Source organism: Kryptolebias marmoratus, linkage group LG8, assembly GCF_001649575.2.
Source record: "Kryptolebias marmoratus isolate JLee-2015 linkage group LG8, ASM164957v2, whole genome shotgun sequence".
In the NCBI taxonomy this organism is placed as follows: Eukaryota; Metazoa; Chordata; class Actinopteri; order Cyprinodontiformes; family Rivulidae; genus Kryptolebias; species Kryptolebias marmoratus.
This window is the reverse complement of record NC_051437.1, coordinates 5,314,030-5,327,562: the sequence shown is the minus strand read 5'-3', so window position 1 is coordinate 5,327,562 and position 13,533 is coordinate 5,314,030. Positions and strand designations below refer to the sequence as shown.

At 38.2% G+C, this 13,533-nt stretch overlaps 1 protein-coding gene across 2 annotated transcripts in view; it reads left to right on the top strand.

Annotated features, from left to right (window-relative positions):
- The first annotated feature begins 929 nt into the window (after window positions 1–929).
- kcng1 (potassium voltage-gated channel, subfamily G, member 1) overlaps window positions 930–13,533 on the top strand; it is a 22,136-nt gene continuing 9,532 nt past the window's right edge. Inside the window, exons 1-3 of one of the 2 annotated variants that reach the window (XM_017419105.2) lie at window positions 930–1,072; window positions 12,100–12,204; window positions 12,456–12,568. The gene's annotated coding sequence lies outside the window, so the exon portion shown is untranslated. The remainder of the gene's footprint in view (window positions 1,073–12,099; window positions 12,205–12,455; window positions 12,569–13,533) is intronic. The other variant, XM_017419107.2, reaches the window with a different exon arrangement.

Genomic DNA, 13,533 nt, shown 5'->3' with positions numbered 1-13,533 from the left:
GGAGTCTCTCCAGGACCTTCATGATGTGGGATGTCAGGGCAACAGGTCTGTAGTCGTTGATAACTGAGGGGTGAGTTTTCTTTGGTACCGGAACCAGACAGGATGTCTTCCACAACAGTGGTACCTTCTCTTGAGTCAAGCTAAGGTTGAAGAGGTGTTGCAGAATCCCACAGAGCTGCTCTGCACATGCCTTCAGGACTCTGGGGCTGACACCATCTGGACCTGCAGCCTTGTTCCAGTTCAGTCTCTCCAGCTGCCTCTTCACTTGACTTCTAGAAACAGAAGAGTGGGAGGGGGAAGCAAAGGGGGCAGCAGATATTTCAGTTATGCTTGAGATTGCTCATAAAATTATTTTCAAAGTTTTACCAAACTAGTTGTAACATTCATTTCTCAGTGTAAGATGATCTTGAGTCTAAAAATGGCATGAAAGATGGCGGAAGATATGGAAGGAATGCCAGGCTTTTAATTATTTTACGCATAAGAGTTGAAAACCATTGTCTGTATGAGCCATGCTCATGACAGTATTTCCCAGCACTTTTATAAATTCAGATATCCTGCTGAGTCTCAGCCCGCCCACCGTGGCCCTTTTGTGCCTAAACCACACCCCCGTCTCTCGCCCTCAGCAGAGTAGCCCACTTGACAAAACTAAACCTTTGTGTGAATCTACACTTAAAGGACACTGATTCCTCTGGCATAAAGGTGAACTGGAAGAACCGCTCCCTGGATAAGCGGTTGCCATGGAATTCTCTCAAAAGCTTTTGGCAAACTGCACATCCTACTTCTGATGTCAGTGCTCGAGGAAGGGTGGAGAGGGGAGGAGGAAGGAGTTCAGAGAAAGAGAGTGAGAGATGAGGGAGAAGGGGAAGAGGGGGAGGAGGAGGAGGGAACAAGGGAGGCAGCCTGTTGCTCATGATCCTCAAATAGCCTCCTCGTACTTCACAAGCCTTTAGCTTGTGGACGGAGCAGAATTAAAAGAGCTGGCAGCAGAAAGCTGAAAACACATTTTTTCATCACCCTTCATGTGCTTTTTATTTACAGCCTTCAGGCTTCCCACTGAGGACTCAAGAGTGCCGTAAGTATCTTTTTAAAATTTTTAAATAAAAAAATATACATGTTTTCAAACTTGAGTTTTGATGACAATAAGTCCCAGTTTTTCTGTTACAAGTTTGAGAGTTTGAGTAGTGCAGCAGTTATTTTCACAAATTCAAAATGACATTACAGGGTTGAGATTTGGAAAATGGGACTCTTTGTGTCATCTGGGAGCTCGGTCTATGATGTACAACATTTGCCATATTTTAAAAGGAACCGAAGCACTTACGTCTGTTTTTTAATGCAGCTGATTAAATATCTTCTGTGTAGTCTGCTTTTGATTCAAATAGGCACTATTTGTCTTTCACAGATGACAGTGATTTGCATACTGGATACTCTGCATGTACACCATGGTAACAAGGCTGCAGCTACATTGCCGAGTGTTATGATCTGTAAACATTTGCCTGATATCTCGGACAGGGTTTCAGTGAGGAGAGATGGTCTCTCTGTAACACTCAGTGGAAAAAATACATGAGTCCCATCGGTAAAGGTGTTAGAACCACTTAAAAAAGTCAAATTTTAAAATGAACATTTATGCATAAAGGAACTTTTAAAGCTCTTCAAGTCCTTAAATGCCAAATCATGGGCACTGTTAAGGATCAGCAAATCATTTCTAAGCACAAAACATGCTCTCTTTTAAGATGTTAGATTATGCTCCATGGTGTGATTACAAGTCTACCATGCCAGTGATTGTCCACATCTTTGGGTCAGTGATATATGATATGTAATACATCAAAGGGTCTCCCTTCTCCAGGTAATTGTGACCATAATGAGATGAACTAATGACTTTTTTCCTGCTCTAACAGTGCCTGTCTGATTCCTTTACACAAAAAGGGACCTACAAAGTAATTATAATCTCTTTTCTCAGGTGCCTTTATCTGTAAGGTAAAGGGTTGCAGTCTCACTTTCTACAGCATTTGGTAAAGGATTCCCACACAACACAATCAATACAGAGGAATTAGGATCAAAATCCAAGTAAACCACCTTTCACACTTATGTTCTGTAGAATAAGTATTAACAGATTTCAGGTGTGGCAAAAAGTACATGAGGGTAGTGCAGGACAAGTGAGGAAGTAGTGAGATGTGCATGTGGGTTTAATGTGGGGGTTGGATTACACCAGGATTCAGCTGTGAGCTGCATCCTGTTTCCAATGGCGATGGACAGGTTGACAGATGAGGTCAGACAGAAGTCTATCATTTTTACAGACAATATTATGATTCGTAGTGAAAGAGGGGAGCAGGTGGAAGAGAGTCTGGAGACAGTTTGGACATGGGCAGTGAAGGGACAGTGGGTATATTGGAGAAAGGATATGGAAAATTGTTTGACATCTTATGTCTTGAGACAGGAAAGCTCCACTTGTCTCACTTGTCAAACATTTTAAGCAAAGACCATGGAGGGATGTGTCTTTTATCCTGCTTTTTTATCTCTTTCAATCTGGCTTCATAGCCATCAAAAGAAAAGCCATGTGGTTGTTTGTCAGCTCTATTTGTTCCATCTCATCACCTAAAGTAGTTTTTCACTCAGTCTGTTTCAGTGTTTAAAGTTTTGGGATTTTTTTTGCTGATCTTTAATCAGCCTCTTCCTATAGACCCAGTCACTTGGTCCTGCAGGGAGAAGTACTGATCCTTCGAAATGCCAAAGTGACAGACAGGACTTTATCAGGTATGAGGACACACAGAGCCAATGCACAAAGGGGCACTTGGTTTTATATTATAAAATAAGGGACCACAGATAGGGATAAAGTATGACAGAATAGTGAAATGGATATTGTATTGTGCTTTTTTTGTGTGGGACACAAGTTTGAAACCCCATTAAAATTATTTTTTATCTTTATTTTTCACAAGCCATGGATAAATGCTGAAATCAAACCATTGTAGACTTTTGCAAAACTTTTATTTTTATGCCATATTTAGTCCAGTTTTTGACATCTGTTCAGCCTGAGAATGCTCACAAGGGGTCTCACACACCTGCATACACCGATGTGGTGAACTTCGTACTTTTTTGTCAAAAACAGAAAAACTCACAATGGACACGGAATTAACTTAAAACTGACAAAAATAATAATAAAAGGAAATTACTAAAAATCAGGTAATGAAAATCAGTCTTTGGTTTTGAATTTTAGTTCAACAGAGTTAATAAAAAAAGGATGGTACCTTAACTTAATATTTTGTTGCACAACCTTTTGAGTCAAACACTGCAGTCAAGTGATTTCTGTAACTCTCTCTGAGCCTTCTGCACCTGTCCACAGGTATTTTGCCCACTCCTCATGAACAAACTGCTCCATCTGTCTCAGGTTTGAAGGGTTCCTTCTCCAGACTGCAGGTTTCACCTCCTTCCACAGATGTTCAACAGGATATAGATCAGGGCTCACAAGGTCACTTCAGAACAGTCCAATGTTTGGTTCTGTGTGTTTTGGGTCATTATCCTGTTGGAGGACCAATGACCTGTGACTGAGACCAGGCTTTCTGACACTGGGCAGCACATTTACCTCCAGCATGCCTTGATTTCACTGTAGGTACAGGGTTCTTTTCTTTGTAGTATGAGCTCCACCTCCAGCCCAGGTAGATGTCTGTCAAAGAGCAACATAAATGTACTATTTCCAACTTTGTACTAACCTGTGAATGTCTTGTACTCCTAATTAGCATTATTTTATTTATTTATTTACTATTTTCTGTATGATTTGTAGTCAGCAAAAGATGTAGTACAAGTTTAACACTTAAAAAAAATTATTTTACATCTCCATAGCTGATTGCTGTTTGACTAGAAAGCTTGCAGCAACCAGTATTTTGTTGAAAGGGTGCAGAGTGTGGCGATTACTTTTAAACGTAATTTTTAAGTTTGTAACTAAGAAAGTACAATTTTAATAGATGAAGTCCAACACGTTTCTGTTGGTGCTGGGAGTGAAAGTTAAAGAAATAGGTCAGCAAACGCATAAATTTGCACTCCTTCTTTAGAAAATGGGGGAATAGATGGTCCACCTGCTCAATTGATCAGGCCCCTGTGTCTGCATATGGTCAGCATACAAGATAGATCTATCAGCAGCTCATGGAAAATAAAGTTGTTTACATAGCCCTGAGCAGTTCAGTGGTCGGGCGATTGCTGCTCTGACAGGGAAAAAGGCACCAAAAATCAGAAATTGATGCTCAGAGACAATGCAGAGGACTTAATGTTATGCAGTCTTTATATAATCAAGTTAGATGAGCACTCACAAACAGGGTGAGTGTGCAATCATCCACTCAGGAAAGTAAAATGTCCGGGATGAAAGAAAAAACTTAATGGAGTTAAACTCTGGATGTGAGTGATTGCTGTGAAGTTGGGCTGTTAGTGCGTTGCTTTGTGGATAGACTAAATATTGTGCTGCACACTTTGCATGGGATATAGTGAGGACTGCTGAGGCGTGATGTGGAGCAGTGGTGCAGAAATGTGGGGATTTGGTGGGCCAGCTCTGACCATGTCTGAGTGCTAGAGTGTTTTGAGAAGCACAGACAGATGACAGGCTGTCAAATAAAACTGCAGACACAAATTCACAGAGGTGTGACACCTCTCTTTTAGCTCTTTATGGCCAAAAGGCAAAGGCAGATAATAATGTTTTTGCTGGTTCCTGTGTGTGTTTGCTTGTCTTCCTGTTTACCAAAATATCCTATGAAATGCCAAAGAGACTTTAAATAAACTTTCAGAAAGTAACTGCTGGATGTACAACCACAATTTATCAACTTTTAGAGCCAACCCAATTCAAGATGGCTGCCACAGCCAACTTACCTTAAAACACACAAACATGCCTAGAATTCAGTTAGTATAGCAGATCTTGTATTAAAGTTTGATGTGGTTGTTGTTGAAAGTTATTCAGAACGGATACTAGAAATGTTACTCATAGCACAAGACCTTCGCTTAAAACTTTAGTCAACCCATATTGTCTTTTAGCAAAATATCTCATGAACCACCAGACAGATTTTTATGAAACTTTGAGTAAATATTCATTGGCTATACCTCTACAACTGATTATCCTTTGGAGTCAACCTAAATCAAGATGGCCACCACAGCTAATCAACGCTGGCCAATCCAAAAATGGCTATAGCTCAGTGAATTGTTCGGAAATTGTTGTAAAACTTGTTGTTACACTTTTTGAGCTTTTACAATGATGTGTGGGGCTGAAATGGAATTGTTAACAGAATAAAAAATATAAACAGCTATTAGTGCTAACACGGCTCATTACTGAGATGTATTATCTCCACTGAGTACTTCTCTCTACCTCAGAAGCATGGAGCAGCACACTGCGGTGGACCACAGAGTTGGGGAGACGATTATTGCCCGAAGCTGTCACTTCTTGTCAGGGTTTTCTGCATGCATTAATACCACCCACTTGCTACAAAAGAAAAATGTTTACAACTATTCCTGCTGGAATTACTGTAAGAAAGGGTCTTCTGGGTTAGAAGCGCCTCTGGCATGCCTGACTATTTCAGTGTTTAACCAGATTTCACAGAAAGACAGAGAGAGGGAGACAACTGGGTCTCGGCAGCTCTTGTGGTCCATTTCTGGAAACACTGCACTCTTATAGTCCATTAGAGAACAGTGAGCTGTTAGGGGAATGGGAATAGAATTGGTTGTTGTGAAAAACCAAGGGACATTGTGTAATCTAAATGGTCTTTAAGGCTGGGAGGACATGACAGAGCTCTATTTTCAGGTGGCATATGTAGCTCAAAAATATGTCCATAAAGTGCATTTATTTCAAAGCTTCTTCTAGTGGAACAAAACAGTTATTAGGCTACATGAAAAAAATTAAATCATAAAAAAATAGGTCTGTACTTTTCACTTTAAATGTCTGTCCCTGGAAATGCAACTGACTTTTGTTGATATGATGTACAAAAACACTAATAAAAGCCTGTTATTCATGATTTATCAAGTGTCTGTAATTCACAGAATGAGTCAAGCTGAATTGCTAATCTCTGATTCAGAGACAGATTGCTAAAATCTGTCTTACATAATACTTCCAGTTATATGTGCTGAAATGAACCATAAATAGATATCACTAATGAAAGAGCTGTATGGGTAAGGAGGATACACTGACACCATTTATGTTTATTATCTCTGCAAAGTAGGTTATGTTTTTTGTAGTGCTGATTGGTTGATTAGTTTGTTTGTCTGACCGCAAAATTACTTTAAAACTAATTAACAGATTTTGAAATGTTGGGGTTGTCACAACAATTTACTAAATTTTGGTGATTATCCAGCACTTGACCCAGATTGGACTATTTTTAATGATGCTATGGCCTTGGTGGAGTTCTTCTAGTTCATTAGTAGTTTTGATGTCTCCAATCAGAGCCATTTATACTCAGAAATGGTCTTGATAACAAAAACAATAAAGGCAGAGCTTCATTTTTATGCTTTAGTTTTAGATTAACATAATCTTAGGATGAGAAATGACAGCGTAATGGGAAGCCTCATACAATTTTGTAAGATCTCATGTTCAGCATGAGTTGTGAATGACTCAGCTACTACCATGCCAAATTTTAGCTTAATATCCATAAAACCGACTAAGGAATATCCAATTTTGTGTCGGCTAAGGTCGATTAACTGTGGAGGCTGTCATCATTTGGAATGATTCAAAAACTTAATCACTTATAGAGGTAAAACCAATGATTATTTACTGAAAATTTCAAGACAGACACAGATAATTCTAAGTAGTTAAAGGCGATATTTTAAACAAAGATCTTTCACAATTTATTAGTGCTCAGAATATGTTTAATTCAGTATCTGTAATATTGACTGAGTTATAGCCATTTTTGTTTAAGGTAAGTTGGCTGTGGCAGTCATCTTAAATCCTGTTGACTCAAAAAGTTGACAATGCACTTCCGATGATTACATTCTGCAAATTTCATTAAAATCTGTCCAGTGGTTCATGAAATACTTTGGTAATAGACAGACACTTAAACATGCACACACATGTTGTGGTGGGCAGTAGCAGCTGTAAACTTATAAAATTTTTAATTTTGCTTCTGATCTGAACATTATAGCATACAATATTGCGCTCCTTAAAATCAGCCCAATCAGTCTGGGTGGTGTCGATGCCTTTCAAATCTTGTGGAATTGTGGGAAATGCATGCACAGTCAAGAAGCAGAGACTCACAACCCAGTGAGTCACCAGGCAATCTGGAGAACATGCCCTGTGGCTTAGCTGTGATAGCACTGGCACAGAAAGAGGCCAGATCTCAGCCGATCTGGTGGAGAGAACAGACTTCAGTCTTTACAGCGTTTCATCTCTGTTTTTGAGATAGACTCCGTCTCCCTTCTGCATATGAGACACAACAGTGAAGAGGAAAAAAAAGGAATTTAAAAAAATGCTTCTGTGTCTGTAGAGTGGCAAAAGCACATTGGTTTGAAAAAGTGAGAAATCAAACCATATCCTTAGGTTAAAGGAATAGTGTAGTTATTTTTGAAGTGATGTTCTAACAAATTGTTATTAGTTGTTAGTGCCTTATCAGCAGTGACATCAAACAGAGTATGGAAAAAAAGGGTAAATTCTTCATCCAAGCTAGGCTAATAGCTAGCCAAATGAGAACCTATTGTTTATCATTTTTCAGGCTTATAAAACAATGCTTGCAAAAAAAAGAACACTACATTATTTTACACCAGTTTGTAATATTGAACCGCTACACTTTTGTATTAACTGTTTGTTTAGCTTATCACTGTTTTCTCAACTGAACAACGTCCATGTTACTACTCAAATGTATGAGCATAGGCCATGTGCATGAAAGCTGGTTATTCAGCCACACTGAGCAATCGAAGGAGTAGGGCATTTCATAGAGAGGTGACCAAGAACTGAATGATCAGTCTGACAGAGCTTCAATGAGCCGGTTTGGGAATAGGACTAAGTTCCAGAAGAACAACCAGAAGTCCAGGCCTCCACTGATCTGGGCTTTATGTCAGAGTGGCTACAGAAACCTCTCCTCAGCTCAAAAAAAACCTGAAAGCTGACTTGAAAGCCTTTCCGACTGTGAGGATTAATATTGTATGGTCTGATGAAGTGTCTTCAAATGGTGGACGTTCTTCTGGCTCTTCATAATTGCAGCAACGATGTACTGATCAAAAGGAAATGACTTTACAGACATAAGTTATCTTTTGAACAGTGAGACTTTATTCAAGACAACAGAGTCTGTGCCGAAACTGGGAACTTCTGGTCCAATCAGTGAAATCCCCCGTTTCTCTGGGGCTGCTTGTTTTTATGAACATTTACCACACCCTAGTAAGAGTAACAAGACACCCACGTCCCACTGGGACGGACCTGTAGGATTCAAGTACATTCAATTCCATTTATGGGGATAGACTAGGGTCTTCAGACAAGCAACAGCTAACTGTTCACATTTGCACGTTTTCGACAACGTGAGCGTAAGAGCCCACGGTTCACTTCCTAAAAAGGCGTTGTGGCTGAAGACAGTACCTCTCAAAATGATAGCTCAGGCCTGAACACAGATGCAGACCAGTTACCTCACTGAGGAAACCAAGATTGAGATGTTTGGCCTCAAGTCTTAATATTATGTCTGAAGGAAACCAAGCACTGCTGATCACCTTACCTAACAGTATGCAAACAGTAAAGCATAGTGGTGGCAGGGTTAAGGGAGCGCTAAATGAAGCAACATACAGAGATATTTTAAGTGAAAACCTGTTCCACAGGACTCAAGATCTCAGACTAGGCCAACGGTTCCCTTTCCAAAATGACAATTGCCCAAAGAAAACAGCAAAGAAAACACAGAAGTGACTCACGGACAACTCTGTCCTAGAACGATCCAGCCAGAGTCTTGACATGAACCATCTGGAATATTTCTAGGAGAGAACTGAAAATAGCTGTTCACCATCAGTCTATATCCAACCTTTCTGACCTTTACAGGATTTGCAAAGAAAAATGGCAGAGAATCCTCTAGTCCAGGTGTCCGAAGCTTGTGTAGCATCAAACCCAAAAAGACTCAAGGTTCTAACTCCTGCCAAAGGTGCTTCAACTAAATACTAAGTAAAGTACCTGACTATGACATTTCAGTTTTTTTTTTGTTGTTTTTTTTATAAATTTATGTTTTTAGAATAAATTTTACTTTTAACTTTGTCATTATGGAGTACTGAGTGTAATAGAAAAATGAGAAAAATAAAAAAACTAGAACTGCAAGCAGTTATAAACGAGATCCAAGCCTCCTCGCTCCGCCCCTCTCCGCACACTCCACTCCTGACTTCTCGCCAGCATGGATTCGCCGCGTCTTTCAGCCAGCAGACTGAGTTTAAAAGTTCTCAGCACGGTGCATACTCAAAGGCGTTCCATGACACGCAATGGTATAATTTCTGAAGAAATCTCGGGAAGAAAAAGCTAACTGCCATTTTATACCACACAGAGCCAAAGAAATAAATTAATCTAAAATCCATTATTCATTGAAAAGATACCAAAATATTCTCAGATGATCAAGTCTATATCTGCAATAATATGCATTTATCTCCATGTCCCTAGTTTCAATGCTGTTTCAGTAAAAAAAAATGTTAACTGCAATTTCATACCACAGTGAGCCAAAAAATATTCATAAAACATCCATAACTCTTCAAAAAATTACCAAAATATTTTTTAATGACCATACTTATATGTGGAATAGTTTTCTTTTATTTCTATGTTCCTGGATTGAACACATTCTTTATAAAAAATTTATAACTTAATTTTCATGATGTCCAGCTAAAACACACCGGAATAGAGATACGGTGCATACATGTAATAGCTGTGAAAGAATTCGCAAGAAGGTATTTTTTTGTTGTAACAGCTCCACCTAGAGGTCAAATTTTGCTACTTTTCCCGCAAACGTAAAGCACGCCATTCTATTGTTGATCGGCCATTTCCGCAAAGTTAAAGTTTGGTTTGGCCGAGTTCAAAGCTCAAATGTGAGATAGCATATAAGCCACGCCCACTTCATTATAATATTCAACATATCGTCTCAAGGTGCAGTCTTCATCATCTGTACCAAGTTTGGTGTAAATCCGTCAAGCGGCTATTCAGATGTAAACTTTTTGAAATTATAGCGCCCCCTATTGGTATAACTGCATAAAATTTAATACAAAGTGGCAACATCTCATCCACTATTAGGATCTAAATGCATTTTCAATAATCCTAAAGTATGACGGAGATGTTTTTAGTTAACCGTTGTGCTAGCTAGCGCTAAAGTGTTTGGTATTGCTTCACTCGCAGAAAATTCAAAAATTTTAAAACTTTTTGATCATCACTTCAGCAGATTGGTTTACATATGTTATGTACCAAGTTTCACGTTGATCCAGCTTTTAATGTGGGAGTAGTATTCAAAAATAGGTTTTGCCTTTATTGCACTAAAGCAAAAAATCTAGTTAAGCGGAAGTGGGCGTGGTTAATGTAAAAGTGATGCAGAATCATCCAAACTTTAAGGTCCCATCAAAATTTTGAGTGTAGGACTTGCTGTTTAGGAGTTATTAGCAAAAACGCATTGTCCTTTGCTATAGCGCCACCTAGGTATGGGATGATACGATCTTTTTTGTCTGAGTAGCAGTAGAGTTTTTCTATTAGACTGTCTGGTTGGCTTTTCCCCAGCAGTTTCTGTTTTTTATGGCCAATGTGTTTTACCAGAGAAGAATTTGTACAGATGAAAAATCCGTACAAAAACAATAGGGTTCCCTGGGTCACTGGGAGCAGACGAACGGCCATGCCTTGTATTGGCCGTCTGCGGGCTTGGAACCCTAATTGAACAATTGTAGAATCGGGTCGCAACATAACAATATTACAAAAAGTGAAAGGAGTCTAAATAGTTTCTGAACCCACTGTAAGTCCACTAAACTGGCAGTAAGAATCAGCTTATAGAATAATGTTCGAAATGAAATGGCAAAGATTCTGAGGTATGTTTGCTCAGACTTCATGAGTGGACGTAATCAGTAAAAGTGTAAAGCTGACAGTGCAGGTGCCTAATAACCACTCAGTTGACACAATCACATGCTCGTTTTAGAAGCAAAGGCCTCCTTTTTGCCCAGAATTGGCATTGTAACCCTGACAGTTTAATCTCTGACAGTCTAACTCCCCCTAAATTACTGTAATTGATTAAATTAGTTGGGACGAAAGCCAGAAGTTCCTTGCTCCAGCTGTAAAATCCAGTGAACATTTCATGTATATTTTTTTTCTTTTCTTACTTGTATTTGCTGCTGCCTCTCTAAGTATATATCAATCTGTCTGTTTTCACTAAAACATGTCCATGCTGAAGGATAAGAAACCCAAAGAATAACAGTATTTTGGTTTAGAAGAACTAGGCAGTGAAATCATCAACCTGCGAACATGTCCCAACAATTACAGGATTTTAAACCACTATGATGTAACTATTTCTTGAAACATTTCCAGAATACTCATTGTGTACATTAAATATCCCTCTGATGATGTGTAGACTGCAATTATATCATGATCTAACAGGCAGTGTAACATCAGGCCAGTGTCTATAATTCCCAGGCTGCAGTGGATAACAGATGTTTGTGCTCACTGTGGGGTTGAACCTGTTATTTCCTGATGCTTGTTGCATTTAGATCAGTGACTATATTTAATGATGCATGAATGACATTTCCTGCTTAGGCTGGTATCAAACCTATTGTTCTACCAAGTAAAAGAGTGTTTTTCAGCATCATTTGTATGCTCATAAGCTAATTAAACAGAATAAATGAAGTTTATGCTGTGTTACTTCTGACCTAGTCATCTTTCATCAACTGTTCTCTCTGAACTTCATTCTGACATTAGTGAATCTTGATTGTTTTGGGGCATGTGTATACACTTGTGGTCCTCTAGCAATGAATCATGTTCTTCTTCACAAGCCTTATGAAACATGTAAACAATTTGTAAATAACTGATTAAAATCAGATATGTTTATTTGATTATTAAGTTTTTGAAATATAAGAAATGATTATGGATCATTATTTGTGTGCAAATATTTAACATAAGAATATATTTTAAGTGTTTTAACAAACTTTTTATATTTTGTCTTACAGGAGAATTATACTTAGTATAAGTGAAAGAATCTTCTCAACCCCAAGGCCTGAATGTTCTCAATATTATGAAACTTGGTTTGATGACAAACTGAGGAGAAAGTCTTGGTGGGTGATTGCAATTCAGTTCGTTTTGCAATCAGTTTGTTGTATTTTGTTTTTGTGTTTGACTTTATTCCCCTTGTTTTGCTGTTTTTGTACCCTGAAAAAAAGCTAAAGAAAGAAAACCGTAAAGTGAAAGTTAAGTTGAGAAATAACTTTTGAAACTGTTAAAAGAAATTGCTCTAGTTTGCACGTCGCCTGTGTCCTGACTCCTGCTGCATTCCTTGCTGACCCTCTCAAACATCACTGCTCCTCAGGTGATCTTGGACGGAACGCTGACCTCTGACCCTCAACAGGCTCTGGGCTTTGACCTGCCTCCTTGTCGTGGTTCTGTTGAGACCTGAGTATCGTCCAAGTTCCTTCTGATCTGGTGAGGCACCTATAACTCTGTGTGATAAGAAAGACAAAGGAAGAAGTTATTTTGGCTCTGACTATTTCCTTTTAACTGATGTAAATTGATAAATAACATTTATTTCCAATCTGATGTTTCATTAAAACTAGCCTGACAACCTAGCAGAATTAATAACATCTTCTGACCAAATTCCAAAGTGAACTATTTACTAAAATAGCTTAAATTCTTGTGCGGATAAGAAACCAAAAACCTCAATATTAAAATCCAAACATTCTGTTCAAAGAATTATTTTGGTTTAGATAAACTAATAATCATTAATTTACCTTAGATTAATAAAGTATTACTTGTTGGTGTGTTTTTTTCTTGATAAATCCATATTTAAATTACTTAAGTCATTCCTCAGAAGATTATTCCCTAAACACTTAGTGTTAGCCTGAATTGTTTATTGTTGACTCTATTTTCTTAATTTAGTTTTATTTTTTGTAATAAATCCTTAAAGACAAAATGTAGTTTCCTTCTTATTTGGTGTAAATATTATGATAAAGAATTCCCTGTGATTTACAAATTCAGCTTCAGTTGTTGAGATCTGGTAATAATAAGGGTGAACAGATTAAATAATCTAATGATTGAGTTTCTATAATGTATAATCAATGTTGTTTGGTCACTCTGACCTGGTGCTGAGAGAGCTGAATATGTGGTAAAGTGAAGAAAGGTTATTATCCTTCCTTATCTCAATCTATCTGCTACATTAATTACAACTCAGAAAATCAATCAATTAATCAATCAAATTTTATTTGTATAGCACATTTCAGCAGCAAGGCATTTCAAGGTGCTTTACATAATTAAAAAACAAAATAAAAACAGCATGTGACAATGAATAAACAGTAAGAAAGAGACAAACATCAAAACCCCGCACTCTAACCCTAATTTAGCCATAAGCAACTCTAAACAGGTGGGTTTTAAGTTGAGATTTAAAGGCACCC